General features: G+C 50.4%; 1 long non-coding RNA gene across 1 annotated transcript; it reads right to left on the bottom strand.

Annotated features, from left to right (window-relative positions):
- Positions 1 to 4,151: 4,151 nt before the first annotated feature.
- On the bottom strand, positions 4,152 to 11,329 carry LOC140418741 (uncharacterized). Its single transcript, XR_011945313.1, has 3 exons — positions 10,872 to 11,329; positions 9,963 to 10,046; positions 4,152 to 6,913 (listed from the first exon to the last, which is right to left on the bottom strand). It is a non-coding gene; the product is annotated as an uncharacterized lncRNA (long non-coding RNA).
- Between the last annotated feature and the right edge of the window lie 7,986 nt (positions 11,330 to 19,315).

The following is a 19,315-nucleotide window of genomic DNA, read 5'->3' as shown; positions in this document are numbered from 1 at the left end:
GGATGCACCACAAAGAGCTCACTTTTCCCTACATTGAGCTTATACCCCGAGAAGTCCCCAAACTCCCTTAGGATCCGCATGACCTCCGCCATCCCCTCCACTGGATCTGCCACATACAGCAACAGGTCGTCCGCATCCAGCGACACCTGATGTTCCTCTCCCCCTCGGACCAGTCCCCTCCATTTCCTGGACTCACTTAGTGCCATGGCCAGAGGCTCAATTGCCAATGCAAACAAGGGGGACAGGGGGCACCCCTGCCTCGTCCCTCGGTACAGCCGAAAGTACTCCAACCTCCGCCGATTCGTAGCCACACTCGCCACCGGGGCTCTATATAGCAACTGACCCAACTGATGAACCCCTCCCCAAACCCAAACCTCCGCAGCACTTCCCAAAGATACTCCCACTCCACCCTGTCGAAGGCCTTCTCTACGTCATTAGCTGCCACTACCTCCGCTTCTCCCTCCACCGAGGGCATCATGGTCACATTGAGGAGCCTCCGCACATTAGTGTTTCGCTGCCTGCCCTTTACAAATCCCGTCTGGTCCTCATGAATCACCCCCGGGACACAGTCCTCAATTCTCGTAGCCAGCACTTTTGCCAGCAACTTAGCATCCACATTGAGGAGTGAGATCGGTCTATACGACCCACATTGCAGTGGGTCCTTGTCCCGCTTCAGGATCAGCGAGATCAGCGCCCCGGACATTGTCGGGGGCAGGGTCTCCCCTCTCCCTTGCCTTATTGAAAGTCCTCACTAGCAATGGGCCTCGCAGGTCTGCGTATTTCCTGTAAAACTTGACCGGGAACCCATCTGGCCCCGGGGCCTTCCCCGTCTGCATGCTCCCCAATCCTTTAACCAGCTCCTCCAGCCCAATTGGCGCCCCTAAACCAGCCACCTCCTGCTCCTCCACCCTCGGGAACCTCAGCTGATCCAAAAATCGTTGCATCCCCTCTTCCCCGGCTGGGGGCTCAGATCTGTACAGATCCCCATTGAAGTCCCTAAATACCTCGTTTATTCTCACCGCACTCCGCACCGTATTCCCCCCGCTATCCTTAACCCCACCTATCTCCCTCGCTGCCTCCCTCTTACGAAGCTGGTGTGCCAGCATCCGACTCGCCTTCTCCCCATACTCATACGTCGCCCCCTGCGCTTTCCTCCACTGTGCCTCTGCTTTCCCTGTGGTCAACAGGTCAAACTCCGTCTGGCGGTTCTGTCACTCCCTGAGTAGCCCCTCCTCGGCGCCTCTGCATATCTCCTGTCCACCCTTAAGATCTCCCCCACCAACCTCTCCCTCTCCCTGCCCTCCCTCTTCTCCCTGTGGGCCCTAATGGAGATTAGCTCTCCCCTGACCACCGCCTTCAGTGCCTCCCAGACTACCCCCACCTGTACCTCCCCGTTGTCGTTGGCCTCCAAATATCTTTCAATGAACCCCCGCACCCGCCCACACACCTCCTCATCCGCCAATAATCCCACATCAAGATGCCACAGCGGGCGCTGGTCCCTCTCCTCTCCTAACTCCAGCTCCACCCAGTGCGGGGCGTAGTCTGAGATGGCTATAGCCGAATACTCCGTTCACTGCACTTTCGGGATTAGCGCCCTACTCAAAATAAAGAAATCTATCTGGGAGTAGGCTCTATGTACATGGGAGAAGAATGAGAATTCCCTGGCCAGGGGCCTGACAAACCTCCATGGATCCACTCCCCCATCTGGTCCATAAAACCCCTAAGCACCTTGGCCGCAGCCGGCCTCTTACCCGTCTTGGACCGAGAGCGATCCAGTGCTGGGTCCAGCATCGTGTTGAAACCCCCCCCCCCCATTATCAAGCTTCCTACCTTCAGGTCCGGAATCCGACCCAGCATGCGTTTCATAAATCCGGCATCATCCCAATTCGGAGCATATACGTTTACCAGTACCACCCGCACCCCCTGCAACCTACCGCTCACCATCACATATCGACCTCCATTATCCACTACAATATTCAGTGCCTCAAACGACACCCGCTTCCCCACCAGTAGTGCAACCCCTCTGTTCTTCACATCCAGCCTAAAATGGAATACCTGTCCTACCCATCCCTTTCTCAGCCTAACCTGATCTGCCACCTTCAAATGTGTCTCCTGGAGCATAACCACTTCTGCCTTCAGTCCGTTTAAGTGCGCAAACACCCGGGCCCTCTTGACCGGCCCGTTCAGGCCCATCACATTCCAAGTTATCAGCCGGATTGGGGGGCTGCTCACCCCCTCCCCCTCCTGCCGACTAGCCATCTCCTTTTCTAGGCCAGCCACGTGCCCGCGCCTCCCGCACCCTCCAGTCCCCCAGACGGCGGACCCCCGCCCCGACCACCTCTCCTACTTCCAGCTCCCCTTTGGCCAATGCAGCAGCAACCCTATACCCCCCTCCCCCGCTAAATTCACATCTAGCCCTTTTGCTCCCCCCATAACACTCCCGTAAGTCAGCTGATTCCTGCTGACCCCGGCCTCTCCCGCCTTTCCATCGACCCCCCCCAGTGTGAGAATCCCCGCCCCCCCCGGCAGTCAGTTTGCGCTCCTCCCCAACACCGCCCCCCCCCCCCCCCCCGTCCTTCCCTAGCGCGGGAAAAAGCCCGCGCTTTCCTGAGCCGGCCCCGCCCCCTCTGGCGCAGCTCCTTTTGCGGCCTTACCCCAATTCCCCATCCCCGGGCCTCCACTCCCCCTCTTCCTTCGTGGAGGTCTGCCCCTCCAACACCGACGCTCACACTCTCCCGATCAAATCCCTTCACCCATCCCCCTCCAGCACCCAAACCAAAGGAACATTCCCTAAACGTAATAAACACCATATGCACAGTAAACATCCCCCCACAACAAACCCTCAATTTGAGTTCAACTTTTCAGTCCGTAGAAAGTGCCATGCATCATAAGGCGTTTCAAAATAGTGGTGCCGATCCTGGAACGTGACCCACAATCGCGCTGGCTGCAGCATACCGAACTTCATCCCGTTCCGATGGAGAACTGCCTTAGCCCGGTTGAAACCAGCTCTCTTTTTTGCCACCTCTGCACTCCAGTCCTGGTAGATTCGGATCTCCGTGTTCTCCCACCTGCTGCTCCGCTCTTTCTTGGCCCATCTCAGGACACACTCTCTGTCCATAAAGCGGTGAAACCTCAGCACTACAGCCCTTGGCAGCTTGTTGGCCTTGGGTCTCCTTGCTAGGACCCGGCGAGCCCCATTTTGCTCCAGGGGCCTCGGGAAGGCTCCCGCGCCCATCAGCGAATTGAGCATTGTGCTCACATATGCCCCAGCATCGGGCCCCTCCACTCCTTCAGGGAGACCCAGAATCCGAAGATTCTTCCTCCTCGACCTATTCTCCAGGTCCTCAAATCTTTCCGCCCCCCTCTTGTGCAGCGCCTCGTGCGCCTCCACCTTCACCGCCAGGCCCAAGATCTCATCCTCGTTCTCCGAGGCTTTTTGCCGCACCTCCCGGATCGCCGCCCCTTGGGCCTTCTGGGTCTCCACTGGCTTCTCAATCGCTGCCTTCATTGGCGCCAGCATTTCTGTCTTCAGCTCCTCAAAGCAGCGTTTAAGAAACCCCTGCTGCTCCTGCGACAACTGCGCCCATGCTGCTTGGTCTCCACCCGCTGCCATCTTGTTTTTCCTCCCTCTCACTTTTTGCTGCTCCAAGATCACTTTTTTCACCGCTCCACTCCTGGTCCAATCCATATAATATCGGGGGGACCTTGCTGTCACCTTTCCATACTGGGAGCCGTCGAACAATTGCCGTTGGGGCCCCTCTAGAGAGCCCAAACGTCCGTTCCCGGCGAGAGCTGCCGAACGCGCGACCTACCTAGGCATAGCCGCAACCGGAAGTCACCCGAGCCCTCTTAACCGGCCGATTCAGCCCTCTTAATATTTCATGTGGTCAGCCTAGTCGGGAGGTTTTCCGCCTCTCCCACCCCTCTTCCCCCCAAGCCGATCACCCTTCTTAAGCCAGCCTCCAGCTCGCGTCCCTCGCCTCCGAGGGCCCGCCCTCCCCTTTGTCTCCCAGCAACAGTTTCTCCTCGGTCAGCAGAGCAGCACCCTCTCCCCCCCACCCCACTATTAGCAACACCACAATCCCAACCCCCCCTGAACAAACTTACCACCTGCTCACCCACCGCTGCACTTCCGTGAGCTAGCCCACCTATCTAGCCTGGTGACCCCCGTCCATGGCGCCAGACATCCTATCCCCTCCCCACTCCGCTCGAACATACATATTCAAAACATCACAGTCCCCAATAAACACAGTCGAAAAATCCCTCCACCCACTGAAACAAAGTTAACTTACAAATCTGAGCAACGGCCTAAAAACCTGTTCCAGAGAGCACTGCATATACAGATCAAAACTAAGAAAGCTTTAACAGAATCGATACCGCAATACCCTCCCCCAAGGTTCAATGTCCTCAACCCCCTGCCAGCCTTTTGGCTTTGATAAAGTCCATCGCTTCATCCGGCGATTCAAAGTAAAGTTCCTGGTCCTCATACTTGACCCACAGACGCGCTGGGTATAACATCCCAAACTTCACCCCCTTCTTGAAGAGGGCCGATTTTACCCTATTGAATCCAGCTCGTCTTTTAGCCAGTTCCATGCCCAGGTCCTGGTAAATGCGCAACTCACAGTTCTCCCACTTGCAGCTCCGTGTCTGCTTGGCCCACCGCAAAATCCGCTCCTTGTCCAGGAACCGGTGCATTCGCACCCGGATCGCCCTCGGAGGTTCATTCGCTCGGGGCCTCCTCGCAAACGCTCGATGCGCCCTGTCCACTTCCAAGGGTCGAGAAAACGCCCCATCTCCCATCAGCTTTTCCAGCAAACTTGTCACATATGCCCTTGCGTCCGACCCCTCACTGCATCCGGGAGGCCAACGATCCTCAGGTTCTGTCTCCGGGACCTGTTCTCCAGGTCCTCCTGCAATCTTTTCTAGTGGTCCCTTATCAGCCCCACTTCCGCCTCCAACGCGGTTAAATGGTCCTCGTGCTCGGACACCTTCTGGATCGCCAGTCCGTGGGCTTCCAGCCCCTGTTCCACCTGATCAATCGTTGCCTTAATCAGGTCTAACCCTTCCTTCATGTGTTTGGCGAAGCTCTCCTGAATGAACTCCACCCGCTGTACCATTGACCACTGTGCCACCAAACTGGGACCCTGCGCCTCCGCCATGCTTTCCTGTGCTGCAGGTTCTACAGTCACCTTCGCTGCTCAACTAATTCTTCTTATACGACCACTTCTGGTCCACGGCTCCATATACCAGTGGGGGATTTCTCCTCACTGTCTCACTCTCCACCGATGTTTCTAATAAAATTCCGGAAAATCAGGAGAAAAGTTCCAAAAGGTCCGTCACGAGCGGAAGTTAGCAAATGCGTGACCTCCTCCGCCACCATGGCCGCCACCAGAAGTCACAAGGATGAAATTTAGAGACAGTTTGGTCCGGTGGGCTCGTGGAAGGGAGGGAAGCAGCAGAGGCAGCTGATCGGATTTACTCAATCTTAGTCACAAAGAAGCTCCACAAGCTCCTCACACTTCTTGTTGGAGGTGAGGATGGAAGAGACAGGGGAGAGCGAGAGTACTTCAAAAGGAACTAACTTGTGTCAGAGATATTAAAAGTTTCAGCACTCTGCGTATTTCACACAAATCTTATTTGACTTTTAGCCAGAATATTAGCCCCTGTAAATGGGCTGGAGTTTGTTATCAGCAGAAATAGACCCAAATGAATATGGTTCAGTCCTGAATGTGAGGAACAGCAAAATCCAATCACTGTGGTTACTTGTGGCCACGTTGATGTCTCAGCAGGTGGTATGAAGTGGTGAATCTCTTTCCACACTCGGAGCAGGGGAACGGTCCCTCTCCAGTGTGAATTCGCTGGTGTATGGACAGAGTAGATGACTGAGTGAATCCCTTCCCACACTTGGAGCAGGTGAATGGCCTCTCCCCAGTGTGAATTCGCTGGTGCTTCTGCAGGTTGAATGACTCAGTGAACCCCTTCCCACACTCGGAGCAGGTGAATGCCCTCTCCCCAGTGTGAGTTCACTGATGTACAGTGAGGTGAGATGATCGTCTGAACCCAGTCCCGCAGTGAGAGCACCTGAACCGTCTCTCGTCAGTGTGAACACGTTGATGGAGCATCAGGTCCCCAGAACTTTTATAGTACTTCCCGCAGTCTGGACATTGAAACGGTCTCTCATCAGTGTGAACTCGCTGGTGCTTCTGCAGGTCAGATGACCGAGTGAATCCCTTCCCACACTTGGAGCAGGCAAATGGCCTCTCCCCAGTGTGAATTCGCTGGTGTGTCTGCCTGGGGGATGAGTGAGTGAATCCCTTCCCACACTCGGCGCAGGTGAATGGCCTCTCCCCAGTGTGAATTCGCTGATGTACAGTGAGGTGAGATGATCGTCTGAACCCAGTCCCGCAGTGAGAGCACCTGAACGGCCTCTCGTCAGTGTGAACACGTTGATGGCTCATCAGTTCCTCAGAACTTTTATAGCTCTTCCCGCAGTCTGGACATTGAAACAGTCTCTCATCAGTGTGAACTCGCCGGCGTCTCAGCAGGCCGGATGACTGAATGAATCCCCTCCCACACTTGGAGCAAGTGAATGGTCTCTCTCCAGTGTGACTGCGTCGGTGAGTTTCCAGCTTGGATGGGGAAATAAACCCTTTCCCACAGTCCGCACATTTCCACGGTTTCTCCTCAGTGTAACTGCATTTGTGGCTTGTGAGGCCTGATGATCGACTGAATCCTCGTCCACACACACAACACGTGTACGGTTTCTCCCCACTGTGAACAATGCTTTTTCCTTCCAGTTTCAAAATCCGCTGATATTCAGGATATGATAAATAGAGGACTCTGTCAGATCCTGATGTGATGCTTGGTTTGAGTTTCCGGACTTGGAAGCCTCCCCTTCGAACACCCTGTGAAACTGATTGAAAACAGAAAATAGGGAGTGAGAGAGAACCCACAAAAACACAAAGGCAGGTTGTGAAATTTAGCTGAATGAATCTGGTCATTTGTGGGGCCAGCACTGGGAAAAAGTGACCATGAAAACTGCTGGATTGTCATAAAAACACAACTGGCCTTTTTGGGAGGAGAGAGAAAGAGGTGAAGAGGGATTTAGTATATCTACAAGACATAATAAGAGAGTAGTAGGCAAAACAAATTCGATCTTGAGCTTCATAAACAGTAATATTGATAAAGAAACTATGCTTCCAGTGACACAGTGATTAGCATTGCTGCGTAACAGCGCCAGAGACCTGCGTTCAATTCCAGCCATGGTGACTGTCTGTGTGGAATTTGCACTTTCTCCCTATGTCTGCGTGGGTTTCCACCTGGTGCTCGGTTTCCTCCAACAATCCAAAGAAGAACAAGTTACTTGGATTGGCCTTGATAAATTGCCCCTTAATGTCCAGGGATGGGTAGGTTAGATGGGGCTATGGGGTTACAGGGACAGGGTAGGGGTGTGGGCCTAGGCAGGGTGTCCTTTCAGAGAATCAGTGCAGACTCGATGGGCCAAAGGGCCTCCTGCTCTGTAGGATCCGCCCCACATTGGGTGGATCTACGGGTTAGTATGGAGAGAGGGCAGCGTCCGTTATGGAGGTTGGATGTGGGACTATTCGCAGATGAGGAGGTCTGTGGGCGGGTGAGCAAGTCCATCCAGAACGATCTGGAAATAAATGATACAGGGGAAGTCTCGGCAGCAGCGGTGTGGGAAGCACTGAAGGCAGTGGTTGGAGGGAATTAATTTTGATATGGGCCCATAGAGAAAAGGTGGAACGAGCAGGGAGGGATAGGTTGGTTAGGGAGATACTCCATGTGGATAGGAGATATGCGGAAGCCCCGGATGGGGGGTTATTGAAGGAGCGGTGGAGGTTACAGAATAGAGTTTGGGCTGTTGTCTACGGGGAAAGCGGTGGAACAACTGAGAAAGGCAAAGGGAGCGGTGTATGAGTTTGGGGAAAAGGCCAATAGAATGTTAGCGAACCAGCTGAGGAAAAGGGAGGCAGCCAGGGAGATAGGGAGAGTAAAGAACAGAGGTGGGAATGCGGTCCTGGACCCAGTGGGGGTGAATGAGGTGTTTAAGGACTTTTATAGCAAGTTATACGAGTCGGAACCCCCGGCTGGGTTGGAGGGGTGAGGCAGTTCTTGGGTCAGTTGAGGTTCCCGAGGGTGGAGGAAGAACTGGTGGAAGGGCTGGGAGCCCCAATTGAAATTGAGGACATAATGGAGGGGCTGGAGGTCATGCAGTTGGGCAAGGTCCCAGGGCCTGACGTCTACCTGGTGAAATTCTACAAGAAGTTCTCGGAGATATTGGGCCCACTGCTGGTGAGGGCATTTAATGAGGCAAGGGAGCGGGGAGTCCTTCCCCCAACAATGTCGCAAGCCTCAATCTCATTGATTCTGAAACGGTAGAAGGACCCTGAGCAATGCGGGTCATACAGACCAATCTCCCTATTGAATTGGATGCCAAACTGCTGGCTAAGATATTGGCCACAAGGATAGAGGACTGTGCCCCAGGGGTGGTAGGGGAAGACCAGATGGGATTTGGAAAGGGCTAGGAACTCACGGCTAATGTTAGAAGGCTCTTAAACGTTATCATGATGCCCTCAGAGGGAGAAGGCCTTTTGTCGGGTGGAGTGGAATTACTATTATTATTAGACAACAACCTATCTGATATTCCAATTTTGGTGTGTGTTACTCTGTTACTGTTATCATTAGACAATAATAGGAGGGCAAGATGCAAGGTAGCATTGATATTTTGAAGTTTCGGTGTTACAATGAGTGTCACTGGGAGGTGTGTGATAAAATAGGAATGGAAACATCATGACAAAGGGTGGCACGGTGGCAGTGGTTAGCACTGCTGCCTCACGGTGCTGAGGACCCAGGTTCGTTCCCGGCCCTGGGTCACTGCCGTGTGGAGTTTGCACATTCTCCCCGTTTCTCCATGGGTCTCACCCCCACAACCCAAAGATGTGCAGGCCAGATGGATTGGCCACTCTTTTGAGGTCCACCAACAAAATAGAACAAAGGAAACAAACTTAGGGACAAAGCAAAAAGGGCCGCTCCAGTTAGGGGCACTGCCTGAACGTAACAAAGATCAGCAGAAACTTAAAAACATCGAATGAGAGTGCAATTAAAGGGGTCAATAAAGCACCCCAACCCGTGCGGTGCCCACCAGGCATGGAAGGCTTTGCTGGTGCCCATGGACACCGCATGCTCCCTTTCTAGGGCACCCTGCTGCGAATGTAGCCGTGGAAAAGGAGTAAATAGTCTGATCGGATGACCCCCTCGGTCGCCCGCTGCCTGGACCTACAACTGATGCGCTTCGCCAGGCCCAGAGCAGGTGCACAAGGAGGTAAGTGGCGCTGGTTCACGAGGTCTTTGGCCCAAGTTGGACTCAGCAAAAACACAGTCCGTGCTGCAACCCTGGAACGACCACCCAATAGAATCCACCTCCTCCCTGCTGGTGTGTGGAGTCTTCAGTCCGGGAGGGGGCTCAGCAAACACACTGCCCACTCGATCCCTCTGCCCTGGAACAAGCACACTGGTAAGAATAAGGAGGATTTTGTCCTTGCTGAAGGCAGATGTTATCAGTTGGGAAGACTGGGCCTGGCCCTCAACCCGGGAGAGGCCCAGCAAACAAGCAGTCCAAAGGGCTTTACTCCCATCTTGTTTTTGAAGTTATCTCCTTGTTGTTGTCCTTCTCTCCTCTCTCCGTCCTTCTCTCCCCTCTCCTTCCTCCAGGCAGCAACCAGCACTGGACACAGGCAGAAAACTGAGCAACAGCAGCAGCAATAGAGAGAGAGAGAGAGCAGCAACAGCAGCAGCCACTCTGCACCACAGCAACAACTTCACAACACCAAAGTCTGCACTGGGAGTGCCAGCTTCGGATTGGCCATGCTAAATTGCCCCTTAATTGGAAACAAATAATTGGGTACTCTAAATTTATCATAAAAAATAATAATAATACTCACCTCTGTCACAATTTCAGTGTTTCCAAGTTTACAATCTCCTGCTGCAACCTTTGGCTGGAAAGATATCAGAAGCTTTGGAAGCAGCTGTCAAAGGAAATTACAATGGTCAGAAATGTTAGTCGAGGTTAGAAATTAAGATCAGACAAACATTTATCTTGGTTTGAGTTTGCTGGGTGTAAATCCTCTCCTAACCCCCGGTAAAAGGAGTTTCCAAAATCCATCACTCTTCGAGTCCAGGATAGAAGTTCCAAACATTCTTTCCCCCTGTTGCCAGTCCCAGGATTACTTTAAAAAAAAAAATTCAGAGTACCCAATTCATTTTTTCCAATTAAGGGACAGTTTAGCGTGGCCAATCCACCTACCCTGCACATCTTTGGGTTGTGGGGGTGAAACCCATGCAAACACGGGGAGAATGTGCAAACTCCACATGGACAGTGACTCAGAGCCAGGATCGAACCTGGGACCTCGGTGCCGTGAGACAGCAGTGCTCATGTCCCAGGATTACTTAATGAGGGTTTTACTTGCTTTGCAGGCAGTTCAGTGAAGTTTCACTAGTCTGATTTCTGGGATGGGAGAGTTTGTTTTATGGAGCAAGATTGAGCCTGATTGGTCTGTACCCGATGAAGTTTAGAAGAATGAGAGGTGATCTTATTGAAACATCTAAAATTCTGAGGGGTTTTGATGAAACAATATTTTCCCATGTGGGGATTCAAGAACTAAGGGGGACAGTTTAAAGATAAGAATTCTCCAATTTGACACTGAGATAAGCAGAAATGTCTTCCCTCAGAGGGTCATCAGTCTGTGGATAAAAGCAAATTACTGCGGATGCTGGAATCTGAAACAAAAACAGAAAATGCTGGACAATCTCAGCAGGTCTGACAGGATCTGTGGAGAGAAAAGGGAGCTAACGTTTTGAGTCGATGACTTTGTCAAAGCTGAGTTCGTGGAATTCTTTCCCAGAGAGCAGTGGCGCTGGGTCACTGAATATACTCAAAGCTGCGTTGGTGTTTTTTAATTTACTGGACAGTCAAATGTTTTGGGTGCAGACAGGAAAATGTAATTAATGGCACATTCGGATCAGCGTTTCTTGAATGGCAGAGCAGTGTCAATAGGCCGAATGGCCTACTCCTGCTGCTAATTCTGATGTTATTCTTCTGTTCTTCGGATTGCTACGCATGTAAGTAGCACCTCACCCCTCTGGAGGGGCCTGTCAATCATCGAGACAATGATTTTCTCTCCTGGTCACCAGGATCCTGAAGCACCGCCTCTGTTACGTCATCAAGATGACCCCTCAGCCGCGCCGCTAAACAAAGATGGCGGCCGTGGAACTGGGCCTGATACCAGATAAAAGCACCGCAGCTGCAAACGCGGGATTTGCAGGGTGTTTTTCCGGTCTTGTGACCAGCAGAGGGTGTTTATGAAGCCTTCACTCCCTCCCCACCCCGACTCCCGGCTCCATTCCTCCCTCCACCTCACCACCCAAAACAGCTGCTCCCGCAATCGCAGACCTCCGAGCAAAGTGACACTGCGCATGCTCCAGAAAGAACCAACATTGCATCTGCGCACTGGGCTCCGTGGAATGAATAGGGCACATTCACAGACGCAGGGAATGTTGGGTAATAGCCGCACCATTGAAACAGTTAATACAAAATAACTTGGTCACCAATTGCGAAAATAATCAAACAATTTATTGTCAATGGGTATTCTGCTATTCTCCATTTCTCAAATTGATCAAATGCTGTTCTCCTGTGGAACAATGCAGAACTTAAAGGTTTTTATCCCCAATGTGTCCTTCCTCTCTCCTCCCAGAAGATCCAAACTCTTGCTGGGTTCAATTCCAGAATCAATAATTCCTGCATCTTCTTCCATCTTGCTCGTCATATGTTCAGTGTTTTCTAGAATGATCCAACACAATGGAAGTCACTCGGCACAAAGTGTGAGGTTGTCCAATTTGGAAGGACAAATATGAATGCGGAATACAGGATTAACGGTAGGATTCTTGGCAATGTGGAGGAGCAGAGAGATCTTGGGGTCTATGTTCATACATCTTTGAAAGTTGCCATTCAAGTGGATAGAGCTGTGAAGAAGGCCTATGGTGTGCTGGCGTTCATTAACAGAGGGATTGAATTTAAGAGCTGTGAGGTGATGATGCAGCTGTACAAAACCTTGGTAAGGCCACATTTGGAGTACTGTGTGCAGTTCTGGTCGCCTCATTTTAGGAAGGATGTGGAAGCTTTGGAAAAGGTGCAAAGGAGATTTACCAGGATGTTGCCTGGAATGGAGAGTAGGTCTTATGAGGAAAGGCTGAGGGTGCTAGGCCTTTTCTCATTGGAACGGAGAAGGATGAGGGGCGACTTGATAAGGGTTTATAAGATGATCAGGCGAATAGATGAGTAGACAGTCAGAGACCTTTTCCCGGGTGGAACAAACCATTACAAGGGGACATAAATTTAAGGTGAATGTTCGAAGATATAGGGGGATGTCAGAGGTGGGTTCTTTACCCAGAGAGTAGTGTGGGCATGGAATGCACTGCCTGTGGAAGTAGTTGAGTCGGCAAAATTAGGGACCTTCAAGCAGCTATTGGATAGGTACATGGATTACGGTAGAATGATATTGTGTAGATTAATTTATTCTTAATGGCAGCACGGTAGCATTGTGGATAGCACAATTGCTTCACAGCGCCAGGATCCCAGGATCGATTCCGGCTTGGGTCACTGTCTGTGCGGAGTCTGCACATCCTCCCCGTGTGTGCGTGGGTTTCCTCCGGGTGCTCCGGTTTCCTCCCACAGTCCAAAGATGTGCAGGTTAGGTGGATTGGCCATGATAAATTGCCCTTAGTGTCCAAAATTGCCCTTAGTGTTGGGTGGGGTGACTGGGTTATGGGGATAGGGTGGAGGTGTTGACCTTGGGTAGGGTGCTCTTTCTAAGAGCCGGTGCAGACTCGACAGGCCGAATGGCCTCCTTCTGCACTGTAAATTCTATGATAATCTGTGATTAATCTAGGACAAAGGTTTGGCACAACATCGTAGGCTGAAGGGCCTGTTCTGTGCTGTATTTTTCTATGTTCTATCATATCTGTACTGACTTTGTGCAAGAGCTACCACTTTTCCTGGTTAAATTCCATTTGCGACAGTTCTGCCCCCATATGACCAGCCCATCTGTATCATCCCGTGATTTAAGGCTTTTGTCCTCGCTAGTTACCACACCAACAATTTTCCATCTGCAAACTTATTGATCATACCTCCTACCTTCACGTATTTCAAATCCTCGATTTTATATATAATTACTATTGATGGCTGAGGATGCACCAGGATATCCATCAGCACCTAAACCTGCGATTCCTTCCTGCGAGACATTCGAGAGTTTCAATAACTCTGGAGAAACAATGCTGAAAAAGCTGATGTTCTGGTCAAGGCTAATAACTGGGTGTTGCCTTGCCTGTATCTGAATTTACTCCACTCCTGTTCATTCTCCACTTATGTAATAAGCATTGATTGTAATGACTGGGAAGAGGTTGCTGCCAATCAGTCACTACCGTGACAATGTGAGCATCAAACAGCATCATTAGGGTGGCATGGTAGCACAGTGGTTAGCACTGTTGCTTCACAGCACCAGGGTGCCAGGTTCGATTCCCGCTTGGGTCACTGCCTGTGCAGTCTGTACGTTCTCCCCGAAAGACATGCTTGTTAGGTGAATTGAACATTCACCTGAACAGGCGCCGGAGTGTGGCGACTAGGGGATTTTCAAGTAACTTCATTGCAGTGTTAATGTATGCCTAATTATGACAATAAAGATTAGTATTATTATTTTATTGATGTTCTTGTAAAATATTGACCTATTATATTTTCTTTGATAATTTACTTTCGTGATGGAGGTGTCACTGTGAAAAGCGTGCCAGTCAGTAAGGATTGTCAGTGAGGATTGATCAGCATTTTCTAATTGGAGATGTTAATCAGAGGAATTGCAGAGTTTTTTTACAAAAACAATTTAGGACTGAAGTAAAAATTCATAATTTTATTGTTCAGCAGTTTCTTTGGGAGTTCTTAAATTGAAGGATAAGATCACAGACGATGGCTTTTAAAAAGGGACGCTGCCATCACAAAAACCAACATATATCTTGAAGATTAAACTGCAGCCAGTTAATGTTAGGAGGAAAGTAAATAATAATAATCTTTATTGTCACACAGAGGCTTACGTTAACACTGCAATGAAGTTACTGTGAAATGCCCCTCGTCGCCACATTTTGGCGCCTGTTCGGGTACACTGAGAGAGAATTCAGAATGTCCAAATTGCCTCACAGCACGTCTTTCGGGTCTTGTGGGAGGAAACCGGATCCACCCGGAGGAAACCCACACAGACATAGGGAGAACGTGCAGACTCCGCACAGACAGTGACCCAAGCCCGGAATTGAACCTGGGACCATGCCGCTGTGAAGCATTAGGGAGCATTAAGGTTCAGACAGGATAATACCTCTAGGAAAGATATAGAAATAACAGAAATATTAAATCATTACTTTGCATCATTGTTTCCCAGGGAGATAGAACAGGTCAACAGGACATTGAATGATGAGGTGATTATTGATTACACTAATCAAACTCAAAGGGGATAAAACCCCTGATCCAAATGGATTACATCCACGTATTTTAAAAGATTCGCAGGGAGAGACATTACTGCTCATATTTAATAATTCATTAAAAAGGATCAGTTCTAAAAGACTGGCTGCTCAGTAATGTAATTCCTATATTTAAAATGGTGGCCAGAACATGCCCAGGAAATTATGAAACAATTAGCTTCACATTGGTAAATAATCGAATCCTGAGTAAAGGAGGGAACTTTTAAAATCTGGAAAAGATAAACATAACAATGAATAGTCAATATGGATTTCAAATGGGAAAATCTTGTCTGACCAAAGTTATGTGTTTTGCTGCTTGTGCGAGTGCTGCTTATCATTATGTGTAAGCAACCTTCCTCCACAATGTGGTCCTGAGAATTCCATTGATTTGAATGGTACGATTAGAGTCAGAGAGTTTTTCCAGGAGTGAAAGAGGCGCTTTGACCCATCGGGTCTCCACCAGCCATCAAGCACCGATTTACTCTAATCCCATTTTCCAGCACTTAGTCCGTTGCCTTCCATGCAATGGCATTTGAAATGTTCATCTAAATACTCCTTAAATGTTGTGAAATTTACATTCTCTACCACAGTTTCAGGCTGTGCGTTCCAGATTCCCACCACCCTCTGGGTGAAAAAACTTTTTCTTTGCATCTCCTATAAACCTCCTGCCATTACCCGAAATCTGTGCCCCTGCTTATTGACCCCTCCAATCAGGGGAAAGTTTCCTTCTCTGCCCACTGGTTATTGACTCTTCCACTCTGGGGAAAGGTTCCTTCCTATTCACCCCGTCTATTCACCACTAATTCACTGAATAATTTTATACCTCAATCAGGTCCCTCTCAGCCATCTCTGCTCCAAGGAAAACAATCCCAGCCGATCCAGTCTCTCTTGCTTGCTGAAATACTCCCGCCCAGGACATCCTGGTGAATCTACTCTGCATCCTCTCGAGTGCAATCACTTCCTTCCAGAACTGCACACACTACTCCAGCTGTGGTCTAACCAGCATTTTATACAGCTCCATTATAACCTCCCTGCTCCTATATTCTATGCCTTAGTTAATTCACCTTAGTTAGTTCACCTGAGGAAGGAGCAGCGCTCCGAAAGCTAGTGACATCGAAACAAACCTGTTGGACTTTAACCTGGTGTTATAAAACTTCTTACTGTGCTCACCCCAGTCCAACGCCGGCATCTCCACATCATGGCTACCATCGACACCGCAAACTGCCGGCTCAAACTGGAGAGGATCTCCAGGAAGATCGCGCATATAGACACTGACATTAAGTTTCTACAAAGATGCAAGAAAGCAGACAAGATCCCAAAAGGGCTACAGATCACAAACCCACTCAAGTCGACCTACAACACAGACTTCGCTGAGAGACTCTGCCGTCGCACCTCTCTCACACTCCTCAACCACCTCGTCCGCCAGCTCTACAGCAGACGACGCAACCTGGAAACCAAGATAGAGGCCATATTCTCAACTTGCGCTCAGGATGCAGCAGACCAGCTGCGGAACACCGCCAAACAGATGAGACAACAATACTATGCCACCTATATGCATACCAAGAACAGAAAGCTTGAGAAACTTGGCATCACCACCGGCAGCAACCAAGCCACCCCCGGTGTCACAGTAGAAAACAATACAGGGAAATCTATTGTCAACTTGTCAGACTACACCCTTCAACCAGATGAAATCGAAGTCCTCAGCAGAGGGCTTAATTTCTGCACCACCACCAAAATGGACCCCATCAGTCTCGCGGCAGACACGGAGGAATTCATCAGGCGAATGAGGCTCCGGGAATTCTTCCACAGACCCCAAGAGGCCAACAGCGAACCCAAGCAGACTACCAATGAACCGGAACAGCAGACCGAGAGATCTGCGGTGCGGCAACCGAAGAGGAAAGAGTCGAATTGGACCCCTCCGGAAGGCCGCTGCCTTAGACTCGACATGTATGCTCAAGCCGTCAGGAGTCGCGTCAATGCCAGATTCATCAGTCGCATTCACAAGACAGCCCCGAACGTCACCCAAGCACAACGCAATGCCATCCGCGCTCTCAAGACCAACCGCAGCATCGTCATCAACCAGCAGACAAAGGGGGGCCTCTGTCGTACTGAACAGAACGGACTACTGCAAAGAAGTATACCGACAACTGAACAACCAAGAACACTACAGACAGTTACCCGCAGATCCGACCAAGGAACACATCCGCCAACTTAACAGACTGATCAAGACCTTGGATCCAGATCTTCAGAGCACCCTACGTGCTCTCATCCCACGTACTCCCCGCATTGGAGATCTCTACTGCCTCCCGAAAATACATAAGGCCAACACACCAGGCCGCCCTATCGTTTCAGGCAATGGGACCCTGTGTGAGAACCTCTCTGGCTACATCGAGGGCATCTTGAAACCCATCGTGCAAGGTACACCCAGCTTCTGTCGCGACACGACGGACTTCCTACAGAAACTCAGCACCTATGGACCAGTTGAACCAGGAACATTCCTCGTCACAATGGACGTCTCGGCACTCTACACCAGCATCCCCCATGACGACGGCATTGCTGCAACAGCCTCAGTACTCAACACTGACAACTGCCAATCTCCAGATGCAATTCTGCAACTCATCCGCTTCATCCTGGATCACAACGTCTTCACCTTCGACAACAAGTTCTTCATCCAGACGCACGGAACAGCCATGGGGACCAAATTCGCACCTCAATACGCCAACATCTTCATGCACAAGTTTGAACAGGACCTACTCACCGCACAGGACCTTCAACCGATGTTATACACCAGATACATCGATGACATTTTTTTCCTTTGGACCCACGGCGAAGAATCACTGAAACGACTACACGATGACATTAATAAGTTCCATCCAACCATCAGACTCACCATGGACTACTCTCCAAAATCAGTTGCATTCTTGGACACACTCGTCTCCATCAAGGATGGTCACCTCAGCACTTCGCTTTACCGCAAACCCACGGATAACCTCATGATGCTCCACTTCTCCAGCTTCCACCCTAAACACATTAAAGAAGCCATCCCCTATGGACAAGCGCTCCGTATACACAGGATCTGCTCAGACGAGGAGGAGCGTAACAGACATCTACAGACGTTGAAAGATGCCCTCGTACGAACGGGATATGGCACTCGACTCATCGATCGACAGTTCCAACACGCCACAGCGAAAAACCGGACCGACCTCCTCAGAAGACAAACATGGGACACATCCGACAGAATACCCTTCGTCGTCCAGTACTTCCCCGGAGCGGAGAAACAATGTCATCTTCTTCACAGCCTTCAACACGTCATTGATGACGATGAACATCTTGCCAAGGTCATCCCCACACGCCCACTACTTGCCTTCAAACAACCACGCAACCTCAAATGAACCATTGTTTGCAGCAAACTACCCAGTCTTCAGAACAGTGACCTCGACACCACACAACCCTGTCATGGCAATCTCTGCAAGACGTGCCAGATCATCGACATGGATACCACTATTACACGTGAGAACACCACCCACCAGGTACGCGGTACATACTCGTGCGACTCGGCCAACGTTGTCTACCTCATACGCTGCAGGAAAGGATGTCCCGAAGCATGGTACATTGGCGAGACCATGCAGACGCTGCGACAACGAATGAACGGACATCGCGCAACAATCACCAGGCAGGAATGTTCCCTTCCAGTCGGGGAACACTTCAGCAGTCAAGGGCATTCAGCCTCTGATCTCCGGGTAAGCGTTCTCCAAGGCGGCCTTCAGGACCCGCGACAACGCAGAATCGCCGAGCAGAAACTTATAGCCAAGTTCCGCACACATGAGTGCGGCCTCAACCGGGACCTGGGATTCATGTCGCATTACATTCATCCCCCACCATCTGGCCTGCGAAATCCTACCAACTGTCCTGGCTTGGTACAATTCTCACCTCTTTAACCTGGGGTTACCCCATCTCTGGATCTGTAAAGATTTAATCACCTGCTAATGCTCGCATTCCAAGCATTGTTTGGCATCTTTGAATTTGTCTATATATGTGTTTCTGGAACAGACCTCTTCATTCACCTGAGGAAGGAGCAGCGCTCCGAAAGCTAGTGACATCGAAACAAACCTGTTGGACTTTAACCTGGTGTTATAAAACTTCTTACTTAGTTAATAAAGGCAAGTATTCCATATTCCTTTTTAATCACCCTATCTATCTGGCCTCCTGTCTTCAGGGACCTATGGATATGCCTACCAAGATCCCTCTGATCCTCTAGGGTCCTACCATGAATTGTTTATTCTCTTGCCTTGTTTGCAGATTCTTTACCCAGCGTGAAACCGCAGGCTGACGGTGTGCTGTGTAAAACCTAACATTCGACAGACCTCACTTTCCTGCAACAACATGAAGAACCTGTTTAAAGCCACAAACAGAAAGGTCCAGTTTTCTTCTGGAGTTGAGACAAATCAGTTTTCAAAATGATGCAGAGTTTCAGCCAATGAGGGAGATCCGGGCCCAGCCACGCCCCCCATTCCCTCCGATTGGTTGGAGGACAAGCCTTTCCCGCTCGGTCCTCCACTCCCGCCTCCTATTCTAATTGGCTCGGAGCTGCCGTCAATCACTCCCCGGGCATGGCGAGCTGGAGCATGCGCAGTGCCTGCAGTAACTCCGGTTGAGGCGGTTTGGAAATTCTCAGTCGATCTGATACCGCCGGGTAAGTCATGAGGGAGAGATGGAGCCGGTGGCTTCATAAAAACCCCGT

The sequence above is a fragment of the Scyliorhinus torazame genome, chromosome 5, assembly GCF_047496885.1.
Source record: "Scyliorhinus torazame isolate Kashiwa2021f chromosome 5, sScyTor2.1, whole genome shotgun sequence".
Taxonomy (NCBI): Eukaryota; Metazoa; Chordata; class Chondrichthyes; order Carcharhiniformes; family Scyliorhinidae; genus Scyliorhinus; species Scyliorhinus torazame.
This window is presented reverse-complemented; position numbering and strand designations above follow the sequence as displayed.